Below are 14,795 nucleotides of genomic sequence, written 5' to 3'. Positions count from 1 at the left end.
TTCAGTATTTATAAACTGACCAAGAGAAAGAATAGGCTGACTGAAATTCAAGAGAAACTACAGTGAGTACGGTGCCCGTATGAGTTTATTCAGCACTTCACAAAATCGATTGACATTGATTCATAAAGAGAGATCGTTGTCATTCATGTTCTTTTCACATGTGGGAATTAGTTTCCTCATTGTGTTTCTTTGCTTCTAGTTCTTATCATCGAATGAAAAAAAATTATCAAGCAAAAGGAAACCATTGAGTACATGTCATAAATTGTACATATTTTTCATTCATTATTTCAACTTGATACCAACATTGGAATGTAAGAGTACATTTGGAAAGTCCTGAAATGTTAACTTTTAGTTCACCCTGGAAACAACGTTGTTTCAGCAGACTAGCAAGATTCTGACATCTGGATCAATTTCCAGGATAATACTTGTGAATTTCTATTTTTCTCACTTTGTCATTTTTCTGCCCTTTCAGGCAAATTGCAACTACGAGGATGAATTATCCAGTGACACCTTTTTCCAGGCCGGAACTCATATCCGGAAATTTTGGTAGTGAGATCGTGTGTCTATCACTAAAAGTGCTCTGTCAATGAGGTAGCTCAAGGATATTCCTCTGTGGTGCTTTTTGTTGTCTTGTGTTGCCATTACAATTATTTTCTTTTCAGTAGCCAGCTATTGTGGCAGGGTGGTTAGCACAGCATGCTATGATGCCAGGGGTCCAGGGTTCAAATCCCGGCCTGGCCATGGGTGTTATTTTGAGTGTCCCTTCATCAATGTCATCATATCATCACTCACCCTCATATTCGTGATTAGCCAAAAGTGGCAGAAAAGCGAAGTAAATTAAACCAAAACAATAAAACAATTTTCTTTTCCTCCTATACATGACAAACTTGATTAGCAATAACACTAGCACTAAAAAGTTAAGGTAAAGTTCCTCATGAATATAGCACCGTTCCATGAAGGCACATTTAGGAGATGTGGGGAAAGGCCCCACATATTCTCGATCTCTGCCATTTTGGAGATGATGTGATCAGCACCAAACTCCACCCCCTTTACCTCTCAGGAAAAGTTACTTGTTTTTATGATATCTACCAGCACCCAAGCATTGTTGAAGTTGTTTTGCATCACCCTGTATTAATAAATAAATTATGCTTGTTTACAAATATAAAATTATTATGAATTATTATTTCTCATAATATGGTGAAAGGTAAAAATCACCATGCTCATTGCAACATATCATGAAGGCACATAGAGGAATGTGGAGGTTGGACCCCACACATTCATCTTGGCCACTGTATGGATGTGATCAGCACCATGTTCTGGCCACTAAGTGAACCATATACACACTTTATACAGGAAGAAGGTTGTAAAAATTCTGAACCCACTTCAGGAAACAAACCAGGATCTTCCACGTGGCAGTCAAGACAACCTACCAAGTAGACCAGCATGGCACTGTTTCATAAAATGACATTTGTAATAATATTCTCTACTGAAAATTTCCATTTATTTTCAATAATTGCACATAAATACCCATACTAACTGAAACTAAGATGATACCTTAAACCTCACTTTTCACACAACATTCATGTGAAAAATATTTACCTTGCATTTCCACAAGTACTATGAAAACATCTTGCCTGGTTTGTACCAACTCTTTTCTTCTACAAACCAGTAACAAATGTAGTTTAAGAAAGCAAGGAAATTCCACATTGTCTTGTTTATGAAGATGAGATGCCTTTAATTACCAACATTTAATTTTAATTTTAGGCATCTTTATAAACTCTCATTTTGTATACATCAGGCCATAAAATCAGTACAGCTGCATGAAAACTGGCATGTCCTCAACTGTTGGCACTGTTTCTAAAGCTTCCACTTATATAGAGATTACATCCTACAAATCAAAACTGAAAGTCATTGCACACATACAAAATTGAATGCAAATAGTCTGTGAGCAACAATTTACCAAAAAACATATAATACAATTCACCATTAAGTCTTATTAATAAAAATGAGTGGCTGGTCATACCACATACCCCAACTGCAGCAGAGCAGGTACTCAAGAAGTGAGCATTTCTTCAATTTTCATATGAATAGAATCTTCCCTCACATAGTTTACAACTTAGTGACCTATTCATATTAGAGATCCAATGAAACTATTTTGATTAAATCTTTGAAATTTTGTAGACTGTCCCATAAGTTCTCAGTTCATCTTGACTTGGATCAGTGGTGCAACCACAGGGGGGAGGCATTGCCCCCCCCCCAACCTTGGACTGAAATGGGTTCTAGGGGGGATCAAACATTGATGGATAAGTGTGCCTGCAGGGGGAAATTATCGCTCACAACTTCAAATCTTACGCAAATAAAAGTACTTTTCATAAAATTTTCTTGCTCGCTTCGCTTCGCTCACAATGCTTGCTTTTCTGCGTTCGGCCCTGAGCACCGAACGATCTAAATGAAAATAAGTTGTATGATTGATTGCTTGATTTTTGGTTTTAAGTCCACTTTATGCACAAAAAGGCTCATCGGGACTGGACCTACTGTTTAAAGTGAGATCCAAACCACAGTGTCATGTGCCTCCACCGGGTATCAAACCTGGGACCCCTTGATCACAAGGTGACAATGTTAACACTACACCATCGGGGAGGCACAAAAGTTGTAAAAGAGAGAATGCATTGGCGTCCTATGAAATTATTTGCATCCTATTAAATCAATATTGATTACAGCCTGCAAAAATATTGGATCCATAAATTTTGTGAAATGGATGAATTGGTTGTGCAATGTATTTAAATAATATATGTTGATAATGAACTCTTGCCATACCTTCGCATCCAGATCCAACGTACCAACAGCAAATGCAACAACTTCTTTTACGCAAAAGAATCAAGGCTATCCCTAGAACAAAGGTCATTTCTCTAGGCTACAAACAAGGTACAATACACTAAATGATCCTCCAGGCTTCCATCTTTCTAAGCAGGCTTTCAGAAAGGCATGCATCAAGCAGCTGAAGAGTATTTAATATTTGTTATACTCTAGTAATTGTTGAACTCATACCTTATGTTTGTGCAAATTACTCACAATTACAGAATAATAAGTATTCCAAAAAATATTTAAAAAGAAAATATTTAAAAAATACTAAACTTATTTTACTTCGATTAGTGAGTATACAAAATTTCCAAACAACATTTCAGGAAGCAACTGTTCCCTTCATCAAGTTCCTTCTTGACTAGCGAGATCGCCTCATAGCCACATCAAATTGAATTAAAAACAAGAATAAAGGATATAGGAATAACTATGGTACAAAAGGAATCCTAAAAGCTTTCCCAAACCTGTTAAAAATTCCATACTACACTACCATCCCTAGGTAAAACCACAAAAGTAAGAAGACATTCTTGAAACAACATTCTTTTAAGAATGTCTTTTTAACTTTTAAGAATGTCTTTATAACTTTTGTGGTTTTACCTACTGCTCAGCAAAGATGAGAAAGTCTCTCTGGCGCTGCTGTCCTGTGAGCAATTTGTTTGTTAATTTCTATTTTTCTCTCTGTTGATATCCTGATATAAAATGAATTCTCTCTGTATTCAGGATTTCTCAAATAAAAATGTGTCGTCGCCTTGTAATCAAGGGATCCCGGGTTCAATACCCAGTGGAGGCTCGTAGTGGTTCGGATCCCACTTTAAACTGTAGATCCAGTCCCAATTAGGCTTACTGTGCATAAAGTGGGCTTAAAACACCAAATCAATCAAATAAAATGTGTATTAAAGAAACTTTGAATACATACACAATTTAGTGTCCATGTTGCTCCATGTTGCATATGTGTGAAACATATATCGTGCGTGATAGTTATACATGTTAATGTAAAAAAGAATAATATTTGGAAAGTATTTATCTAGCATTTTCTGTCTTTCAAAAATAGTTTGTGTGCTTGTTTTCTATTATTAATGTGAAATTGAACGTGTTGAAAAAATAATTCAAATCGTTTGTTTGAATACAATTGCTATAGCACCAACTTCTATCCCCTATTTGCATAATTTATGAGGGTAATAACATCTTTGATACAACTACTACTACTAATAATATAATATTAATAATAATGTTGGTCCCAGGTTTGAATCCCGGCTTGAGCATGGATATTTGTGAGTGTCCATTCATCAATTTCATCACTCATCCCCATCTTCGCAAATTAGCCAAAGGTGGCACAAGAAGTGAAGTAAAGTAAAGCAAAGCAAATCAATAATAATAATAATAATAATAATAATAATAATAATGTTATAATAATAATATTATTAACATTATTATTATTAAAATTATTGTTATTATTATTACTATTATTATTATTATTATTGGTACATTTATCCTGGTACTTTCCCCCCCAGACAAAAATTCGTGGTTGTGCCTCCGACTTGGAGCCCCAAATGTCATCCAGTTTCAAACTTGCATTTCATATTCTATTGTTTATGAAAATTGTGCCCAAAATTAAAAACTTGCTACACCAGTTTGAATATTATATCACACTTCCAAGAATGTTACAGTGAATCGGTAAAACCCAATTTTATGATTGCAGATTTTACATTCATCTCTTCTATGCAATTAACTTTCAGGTCCAGTGAAATTATAAAATTTTCCTGGATAATAATTTTTCCACATTATATGGTTTTTATCCACAGTCTTCTGGAAAACATATAATTGAGATTCCACAATATACACATACAGAAAAGTAAATATGGTCCTCTTCCAAAATTATGCTTTCAGTTCTCACTAACAGAATAATTTAGCATCATATCCACAGGTGCATACATAGTTTTTCTGTGATGAACACTATTGATCCAGCTACTTTGTTCAACGTCATTAAAAAACTGATTATCATGCTATGAAGATTTATTTTGTGAAGATGGTTGTTTTCATTTCTTGTCCATTTGGTGTGTTTTGTAAACACTGACTTAGTACCATATAATTATTGTAGATGCAATGTAATTGAATCAATATTAAATTTCACACAATGTTGTCTCCTTTCCCATCATTGTCTTATTACATAGTGCATTGATTCAACACCACAAGCTTGATTATGATCTTTGCAATTTAGTGTTTCTTGGGATAATATCTTAAAGTTTTTTTTCACGTGAGGTTTTTATTAATACTAGTCTTATTAATAATATTTTTTTTCAAATAGCACTTGAGTGCACATAGATTTAACACTTTGTGAAATCAATGATACCAACCTGCAAAAATCTTACATGTTTCCAATACATATTCTAAATGTGTAAATGTAATGCTAAACAATAATACTAATACTACTACAGTACTAATAAGACTTACTTGTTCATTTAATGTAAAATCCAAAGAACTGTTTTCCATATGTGATCATACAAGTGCTTCACTTGTAATGTTTCTTTCTTCTGAAAGGTTTCAGGAATAGAAATTTTCATGCTTGTATGTCCTGAAATAAACAAAGAATATTATCAATAAATGGATTTCACTAGCATATGCTGTAAATCAAGAAAAAAATATTAGTTTACACTAAGACACAGTAGCTTATTCTCCATGTTACCATGAATACTGCTGGTAAACCAACATTTTTCATATAGGGGAGAGTGGGGCAAGTGAGACCCTGTAAGAAATGAAAGGTTATAGCAGTGACGTGCACTGAGGAGTAGCTAGTCTAGCAGAGATAGATTAATCAATCTCATCTATAATTATTTTCAAATCACAATATTTATTGTCTTGTTAAAGCCACAGTTCATATGCAACACTTTCTTTTCCACGCGCTTCTCGTCCCTCGATGTGATCCGTGGGCAAAACTGGCCTAGCTCGCTCTTCTTCTGCCTCACAGTTCCAGGTAGAAACGGGTTTCCGAAGGAAAAGGGAAGATTTCTGCCTCTACCTCCCTTGTCCCCTCGCCCCCGCTGCAATGGTTGAAAGCCCGTGGTTTCAGGTCCTTCAGTCTATCACCTATACGACAGATAGGGAATTTGTTTCCCTTGATTCTTTGTAAATCCTCTAAAGAACTCAAGGGAAAATTTTCTGCAGTACTTACGTATGTTCTCTATATTTACAGAACCTTATGGGATGTACTTTTATTATTTATGAAATGGGAACGTGTTATGTTCAGACAATAATGTTATGCTTTCTTTACTTTTTTTCCAAATATGGAATATATAATGATTAAATTACAAATATTTGCTCAGGCTCTCTCTTGCTCTCGTTTTAGTAGTGTTTTATTTAAATATACTAATCTCTTGGCCTCCAACGGATATATTTATTTGGGCAAGAGAACGCACGTTCATATTGTCGTTGGTTTGGTTTATTTTACTTTGCTTTTCTGCCACATTTGGTTATCGCGAAAATGAGGATGAGTGATGATATGATGACATTGATGAAGGGACCTCGAACAATCCAGGCTGGGATTCGAACCTGTGATGAGCGCGCATTCTTGTTCCTGTATTGTACTGCAGTGAAGAATGAAATAATTTGAAATGAAAAATGTATCTCAGAACTCAAGAAGCCAAATGGATATTATTGAAGAAACTACAAAAAAGTGTGTTTTGTTACCTATTTTGTTTCTGTGCATAAAGTGGACTTAAAACACTAAATCAACCATGGGGAGTGGTTATCACAGCGTGCTACAACACCAGGAGTTCCAGGTTCGAACCCAGACCTGGGCCTGGGTGTTATTTGTGTTTCTCCCTTCATTAATTTATCGTATCATCTTCGCAATTAACCAAATATGAGAAAAAAGCGGCGCTAAGTAACAACAATCAAGTCAAATCGTTGTTTGCTTGCTTGATTTGGTTTATTTTACTTCGCTTCTCCGCCACTTTTGGCTAATCGCGAAGATGATACAATATAATTAATGAAGGGACACACTCAAAGAATACCCATGGTCAAGCTGAGATTCGAACCCAGGATCTCTGGCTTAGTAGTCAAATCAAATCTTTTTTATTTTCGAATGGGGTGGAGGTTACTTGTACATTTTTTTAGTACTGATTCATCATTTTGCAATCTTTTCCTGTTATTGACGTTCTATTTTTAGGAATATTGTGTCCTATAGGGGGAGGGGTATGACCCACACCAACCCTACCCCCTTGAGCACACCACTGATTGCTACCCCAAGTATCGACGTCACCGCACGTCACTGGGTTATATTGATTGAGTTAGTTTATTTTACTTCGAGTTTTGTGCCTCTTGGCTAATTTGCGAAGATGGGGATGAGTGATGAAATGATGAAATTGATGAATGGACATTCACAAACAACCAAGCCCGACCGGGATTCGAACCCGGGACCCTTGGCATCGCAGCGCGATGTGCTAACCACTCGGCCACAGGGTAGGGCTCACTGGGTTATAGTATGCACATTATTTATTTGAGAAAAAAACAAACTTTTACCAGGCTACACATAGAACAGTTACAAACATTTTTATCTAGTTCAAATACACAAAAAATATTAACATCTCTGTTAAAAAAAAAAAATCAAGTCTGCATGTGGGCACAGATACAGAAATTGAACAATGAAACTTGGCAAATAACTTTCACCAGACAAACGTTCTAAATCACTTAAATCATGTCCAGATTAATGGAATGTACTGGGGAGTCCTTCCAACAGCAAAATTAACTGGCAAAAGGAATGAGTGGGCATTCGCCAGAATGAAAAATTTAGCACGCATACTGCTCGTTAAAATTAAACTAACAGTAGTAAAGCAATGAAAAATAACCTACCAGTGAATCAATCAACCTTGGAACAAGTGTGACCATCTAAGATTCTAGGTGGATGCTTTTAACCCACCCCGCATGTTTTATTTATTCGACCCCTGTATGCGAGTCTAATAATGCTACATTCACCGTATGTCAGTATGAGGTTCATAAAGAGATATATTATGCAATAAATACATTACAAGTGTTAAAATGTATTGACGAAATGGAATGCAGGCTTCTGTATACACCATAATCTTTATAAAGATAACACCGAAAATAAATATACAGAGTCCATCAAAAAATGTACACACTCTTTAAGTAATGGTATCTGGGCATTGTTTTTAGAGTTGCATTGAATTATCTGCGGAACACGTAGCATGGTGTTTTCTCAACAGATGTTGGTACCCGTATGGCTCTCTTGACTAACACGTTACGTATGATAGTGAATCAAAATGGCCACTGCATGCCTGACGTTTGAGGAACAGAAGCTAATTTTAAAGTGGTGGTTCAAGTTTGAAAATGTCGCTGAAGTTCAATGTGCATGGGGGCTGAGTTTGCAACACAACCTCCAACACGCTTGACAATTAAACGGCTTTGTGATAAGTTTGAGATGTATGGTACCATTTGTGATGTGCACAAGGGAAAATCAGGAAGACCTCGTACAGCTACAAGTCCTACTTCTTTGGCTATGGTCTTAGACAAGTTTGCAACGTCGCATCAGAAGTCTGCTACACCATGTGCTCATGAAACAGGGGTTAGCAGTGCAAGTGTACGACGCATTCTGAAAGCCGCCAAGTGGAAAGTATACGTACCAAGATTAATGCACGAATTAAATGATGATGATCCTGATCACTGCATGGAGTTCTGCAAATGGTTTCAGCATATGGCAGGTGAGGATGAAGAGTTTGTGATGAAGATTCAAACTAAACAGTACAGTGAATCGTCATAATTGTGTTTACTGAGCACCAGAAAATCCTCACGTTCATGTCGACAAGGCAGTCAATCTCCTGCCCGGACCCTTCTTCTTTGAAGGTACAGTTACTGGCACCAGGTATCTGGAAATGCTACGCACATCAATTTTTCCAGTTACACGTGAACTTTATGGAAACAGTGAGTTCTTCTACCAACAAGACGGGGCACACCCACACTACAACAGAGGCATGCGGGCTTTCCAAGAATCTGACGGGACACTGGATAGGACGAAGAGGTAGGATGGATGTCTTTCTTGTGTGTCTAACATGTGTCTGTGCTACCAGAACTAGTTTCTTTCAGTGCTGCATCGTGGGGCACCAAAACCTCTAATATCCTTAATTTATGAGCATGAGTGTACATTAGCTTTAATATGTGGATAATTCATCAATGTACATGAAAACTGTTAAAACAAGCTTCTAACTTGTTTCTTCCTGCTTGGTTAACGTGGGATACAAACCACAGTGTGCCTCCACTGGGTATCAAACCCAGAACCTATTGATTACAATTCAACGATGTTATTTTCCAGCTTGCTGTGCCACTCTTGGCAGAGGCAGTGTTGCTACATGAATGGAAATTTCCCTTGGTAATGGGAATATAGGTTCAATCCTAGGTAAAAAGGGAAATTTTATGAAAACAATATAGAAATTGCAGAAAAATTTGAAATTGTCAGACTTCTGTTTTTGTTTTACTTGCATGCCAGCATTGGTGTTTTATTTCTATTGTATCTAATTGATCTAGATGGGGTGTTTAATAAATACATACAATAAATAAAATTTTTTGTGGTAAACCAGGTCAAATTTTCAGAATACATCACTACTAAGAAAGCATGGATTTGGAAATAATAGTTGATTGTTTTATGACCAATATTAGTCAAAGTTTGTTTTTCAATAATTTTACTAATATTCTTAATGTTAATCATTAACAGTGGTTAACAGTGATTCCAGTTAGCTAATTGGCATAGCTATTGAATTTATAGAAACATTTTTGCTAGTTGCTTATGTGTATGAAGAACTAACAATAATAGATGAAATACTGAGATTTCCTGAAAAACTCCTAAAAAAATATTTCCATTGTATGCAAATCCCAATTCATACCAATCATAGCTTTCTATGTTACAATCCTTTAAAAACAGATCTGCAATATTACCTTATGTTTTGGCACACACAGATGTGCTGTGTAAAAATGTAAGCGAGAAATGCTTCAATTTACAAACAACATTTACAACATGTTTATTTTCATTCTTTAACTCAAAGTTGGTTTAAGTTCACTTTATATTCAGATAGGTCAATGACTGGACTTACAGATTAAAAGTGGTATCCTAACCACGGTGCAATGTGCCTCTACTGAGGATTGAACCTAGAGCCACTTGATGACAATGTGGCAGCACAACAACAACTACACCATCTCTTTCTTAGGTTCCACCATAATCAATTTATATTAGATATTCCAAACAACACCCCAACCAGAACCATTAATGATTTAGAAGTATAATTTCATCATCGTGGTAAGTTGAATAATACTTTCCAAACCAACTTAATATTTCTGTAAGTTCGGAACACATTTCAGCAATTGTATATTAGGCACACACAGGAGATGTACTACGTAGAAATTTTCAGCGAAAAATGCAGGCTCAGATCCGGGTTCGAGTCCTGGCCTTCATTTTTCGCTGAAAATTTCTATGTAATACATCTCCTGTGTGTGGCTAATCTACAATAATTAACATCTCTACGCTGGGAGGAACCAGGCAACGTCAAAGTCTACTGTGTTTCAAGGGCAACAGATCCCGTTGCGGTAGCACTGGCAGAGGCGATTCCACGCAGGTAAAACAGCGATAGCGAAAAATCAGGCGAGACTAGGCTGGCTCGGTAGCTCAGTGGTTAGAGCAATGACATGATATGCCAGAGACCCGGGTTCGAGTCCTGGTCGAGCCTGCATTTTTCGCTCAAAATTTCTACATTTCAGCAACTTTATTCTAGCATTTCAAGTGCATAATTCCAAAGATAGCCCGTTACAAGTTCAGAAGACATGTTTTCGTTCATCCTCTAAACCTATTGCATGCTGGGATGAAACCACCCACTGTGTTCAAACTAGGGATGGCCAAATCCGGATTTTTAAAAATCCGAATTCCGGATAGTAAAAACGAAGATTCCGGATTTCGGAAGCAATATGGATATCGGAGGCAATACTAGGGTTACCAGATTGCTATAAGGAAAATGTAGGACATAACGTCCCAAAATGTAGGACTTTACGTCAAAATGTAGGACACAAAACATTTACAATAAATAATACATATTTCTATAGAACATGTTAAAAAGTAATTTAAGTTTGACACTTGTCAGTTAAAAAAAAATATTTGTTAACGAATTGTTAAATGCAAAATTTCCAAATTTGTAATCATACTAAACAATGCAACTTTTACTACATCTTTTAACTGGTACTTCGCAGAGGAGCCAAATTTTCTCAAAATTTAAGGTTTAATCGAAATATATTTATGAGAGACTTTTGAAATTATAGTGACCAGTACCAAACCTTTCACAGACTTTATGAAAAAAATATTTCTCTCATGAGTGTTTTGTGCTGATGGTAATTAAAGTACTATCTCAACATTTGTATTATGACCTGTAATGCAAACAAATGAAGACTAAAATTGGTAAACCCTGTAAGTGCCACAATAATTCAAACACAGTTTTCCATGTTAAACTGTGAAATGTGCCATGCTTGATAATGTGGTAAACGTGAAAAGTGGCTGGTAGTCCTCTAAGTAGTTCAAATGGCATGTAAAAAGGCACTAGTGTGAACGTTCGTATGGGCTGAACACTTTCTTTCACTTTTGGCACTTACAACGTTTACCACAATTAGTCCTCAAATATTCAACAATTACTGTAATTTGAAATGGTTCTAGAAATTTCATCTTGTGTAGTTTTTAGTTCAATAAGAGGATGTCTACCAAAAAAACAAGTCCAAAATTCTTGACTTTTTCTTGACCTTTTTTCCGTTTTTCTTAACCTTCATTTATTCGAACTCTATTTAAGTAAAGTTGGAAATTAGCAATTAAGAAAATAAATATCTATCTATTGAAAACACCCTACCAAAAGGCCAGTTAAGTATAAAACTTAAGCTGTATTTAATAAGAGAATTAGACCTGCTTTGTCTATTAATTAATCAAAGGGGCAGAAAAGTGAAGTAAAATGAACTAAATCAACCAATCAGTCATTGTGATAGCAAAAATTCTTGACCACAAGTATAATTTCTTGACTCTATATTGACTTGTTGATTTCTTTACTTTTTCTTGATTTTCATGACTTTCTTGACTGGTAGGCACCCCGAATAACTTTGTTCTCTATAATTTACAATCAAAATATTGAATAAGACAGGGAAACACCTTGTTCCATCAGTATAAACCCCAAGGCAAGATTCCACTCAAGCATTGAACAGTGGCATCATCCGAATGTGGCCCCCAAAACTTTGTTCATCAATTGCTTCCATTTTTCCGTTTATCCTGTAGCAGAACAAACTTTTATTTTATTTTTGGGCAATGACTGAATAAAAATAAATTTCACTATTGAGTTTGGGAGTGTAGTTCATAGACTTGTAACTTGCATGATCTCTCTTTGTTCAACTGAAACATGTATTTCCTAATTCATATTTTGTGACACTTAAAATGTAGGACATTTATGATATTTTTCAAATTCCTCCCGGAAGCTGGACATAAGGCTAAAATGTAGGACATGTCCGGCAAAAACCGGACGTCTGGTAACCCTAGGCAATACGGATTTCAGAGGGCATCCGGATTTCAGAAGGCATCTGTATTTTGGAAGGAATCCGGATTTTGAATGGAATCCGGATCTCGAATTCGATCCATCCTGGCTCACGCTTATTTTAAATAATATATTCCATAACACGTAACTAAGTCTACTGAATATGTTTGCAGCTAATCCCAAACTGAGAAAGAGGAATAGTTGGCTAACTGAAAAGCAATGGGATGGGATGAGTGTTGTTGCAGCAGTATTGTAAAGCTACAACAGTTCTTTATTTCGGCCAAACATGCCCACATTGCTCAATGGCTCCTTATCTGTCGTAGCAGTTGCACAAAAGCGATATTTTGATAGCTTGGACAAGTTCGCTCTTCAGTTTAATGCGCAAACACTTTCTGACGCCGAAAGAATATTACATATGCTTCCTGAGATTACCTGTTTTCGACCAAACTTTTCTCGCTCTCATGCATGAGTGGCGCGGGGGGGGGGGGGGTTCGCTTTCCCTCTGTAATCCGTTATCCTTCCAAAACCTGTCTTGCCTCCCTAATCCTTCTCGCTCCGAAATCCGGATTGCCTCCGAAATCCAGATAACATATTTTCCGAACCCGGATATCGGATTTTTTTTGGCCATCCCTAGTTCAAACTCTCTTTCTACCAGCCCATCAGGCGACCATGAGGCCCAGAAGTGAGCCTGCTGGCTGGCAGCAGGTTTGCCGTGACAACGAAAGTGGAAAAAAAAGCAAGAGGAAAATTAATTGATTATGCTGATGCAGAAAATGAAAATATCAAAAAGTGGTTCTCTAGAAACATCCCTTCTCAGTGCTTAGCTAAAATTTGAAATGTTTCTGTTGACCGGTTCTTGAGATAATTGTGACCAAAGTTACCCCACCCCATAAGCTTCTTGTCGAGAAAAATACTCAATTTTTGCCACGGTGTAAGATCACCTTAAGTAGCTGACTTACGATCTCGCAATCGAAATTCCCGGGTTCGAGTCCCGGGCTGGGCACTGACGTTCTTTGTGAATGTCCGTTCATCAATTTTATCTAATCCCTCATCCTCAGCGTGGCGATTAGGCAAGAGTTGCAGAAAAGTGACAATAAATAGCAAAATTACAAACCGGCAATAACATTAATTAAATAGGGCGCCAATACTTTCACACGGCGTTGCGACGTTAACTTTTTCCAACGTTTCTTTTCTTGGCGCCCGATTTCCCGTACGGCTTTGTTCAGAGAGAGAGAGGGGGGGGGGGGCACTATCCTAATGTGCGAAATCAAAACTAAATTGCTAATTTTTTGTTATAATACAGAAACTCTCACCGAAAAAATTTAGTGCGGGAATTTATTGGGACAAGATAGTTGGCGAGGGAGCACTCCGGGATTTTGAGCCTTGCGATATTATAAAGTCATTATTTTCTGTACGTCGTTGTCCTGTGCCGTTGAAGTCGATCGAATCGAAAAGATCCAGAGTAATACAGTTGCCACTTATCCCGCCAGGTGCCAGTTCGAACGTCACCGACCGTGCCCTGGGTGGGCGCACAATACGGAAGCAGAAAGAAGTTTGCCAACCAAACATCATAATGTTTTCCACCTCCTATTTCAACTGAAAATGTCACGTGATTTCCTTATTTGCCCTTTCATTTAAATGCAAGTGTTATCGATAATATATCCATGTAGCACTAAGTTTTAGATCTTCTATTTAATAAACGTTGCCACTGCAACGTTAAATTTGCAATACCTGTATGGCTGCAAAACGTAGGGCTACAGTGAGTTGAAGCGTGCACTATACCGCGTTTGTTACAACCTGTCCGGGCTCCCGCGCTAGCTGATCGCTGGCCTTTCTCCGTGCTGGGGAAAGTCAAAGCCAGGCAGCCAATTAAAATACGCAACGCCGCAACAGCGTCTACGTAAGCGCCTCTTTTCTGGCTTCCATTCGCTCCTCGCTGCCCAGCAGACGATTTTTTCCTCGTTTCTCATTGGCACCGAAACTGTCGAGCGATCGCTAGCGCGGGAAACGGGACAGGTTCTACCAAACGCAGTATAGTTACGTCCTTCAACGTCGCAGATTCGGACTACAACAGTACGGGGATTCCGCGGGTAGAACGGCGCTTTAGGCGGTAGTGGCTGCCGATTCGGACATGGCCTGTCACACATAGTCTGCGGTAATAACTAGTCAATGCAACATTTAAGATGCAAGGTGAAAAGTAAACACTACGGACAAATATATTTTGGAAGCAATGGGGAAAATTCCAGCTGGGAGTAGGCAACTTCACGACCAGACCGTTTACCTGAAGAGAAACACTATGCCGAGATATTTTCGTACTCGCTCATAACACGAGGTCAATAAAACTATAAAGCACCATTATAATAGAGATTTATTGATTGATTT

The 14,795-nt window shown here is 37.3% G+C and overlaps 1 protein-coding gene and 1 non-coding gene across 2 annotated transcripts in view; one reads left to right on the top strand and one right to left on the bottom strand.

Moving 5' to 3' along the window:
* LOC145980563 (carbohydrate sulfotransferase 11) overlaps window positions 1-14,795 on the bottom strand; it is a 63,997-nt gene that overhangs the window by 16,733 nt on the left and 32,469 nt on the right. Inside the window, exon 2 of the mRNA XM_083113596.1 lies at window positions 5,311-5,431. The gene's annotated coding sequence lies outside the window, so the exon portion shown is untranslated. The remainder of the gene's footprint in view (window positions 1-5,310; window positions 5,432-14,795) is intronic.
* TRNAI-GAU (transfer RNA isoleucine (anticodon GAU)) lies at window positions 10,515-10,586 on the top strand. The gene has a single exon. It is a non-coding gene; the product is annotated as a tRNA-Ile (tRNA).

The sequence above is a fragment of the Lepisma saccharinum genome, chromosome 2 (genome assembly GCF_977018435.1).
Source record: "Lepisma saccharinum chromosome 2, izLepSacc3.1, whole genome shotgun sequence".
NCBI classification, from domain to species: Eukaryota; Metazoa; Arthropoda; class Insecta; order Zygentoma; family Lepismatidae; genus Lepisma; species Lepisma saccharinum.
This window is presented reverse-complemented; position numbering and strand designations above follow the sequence as displayed.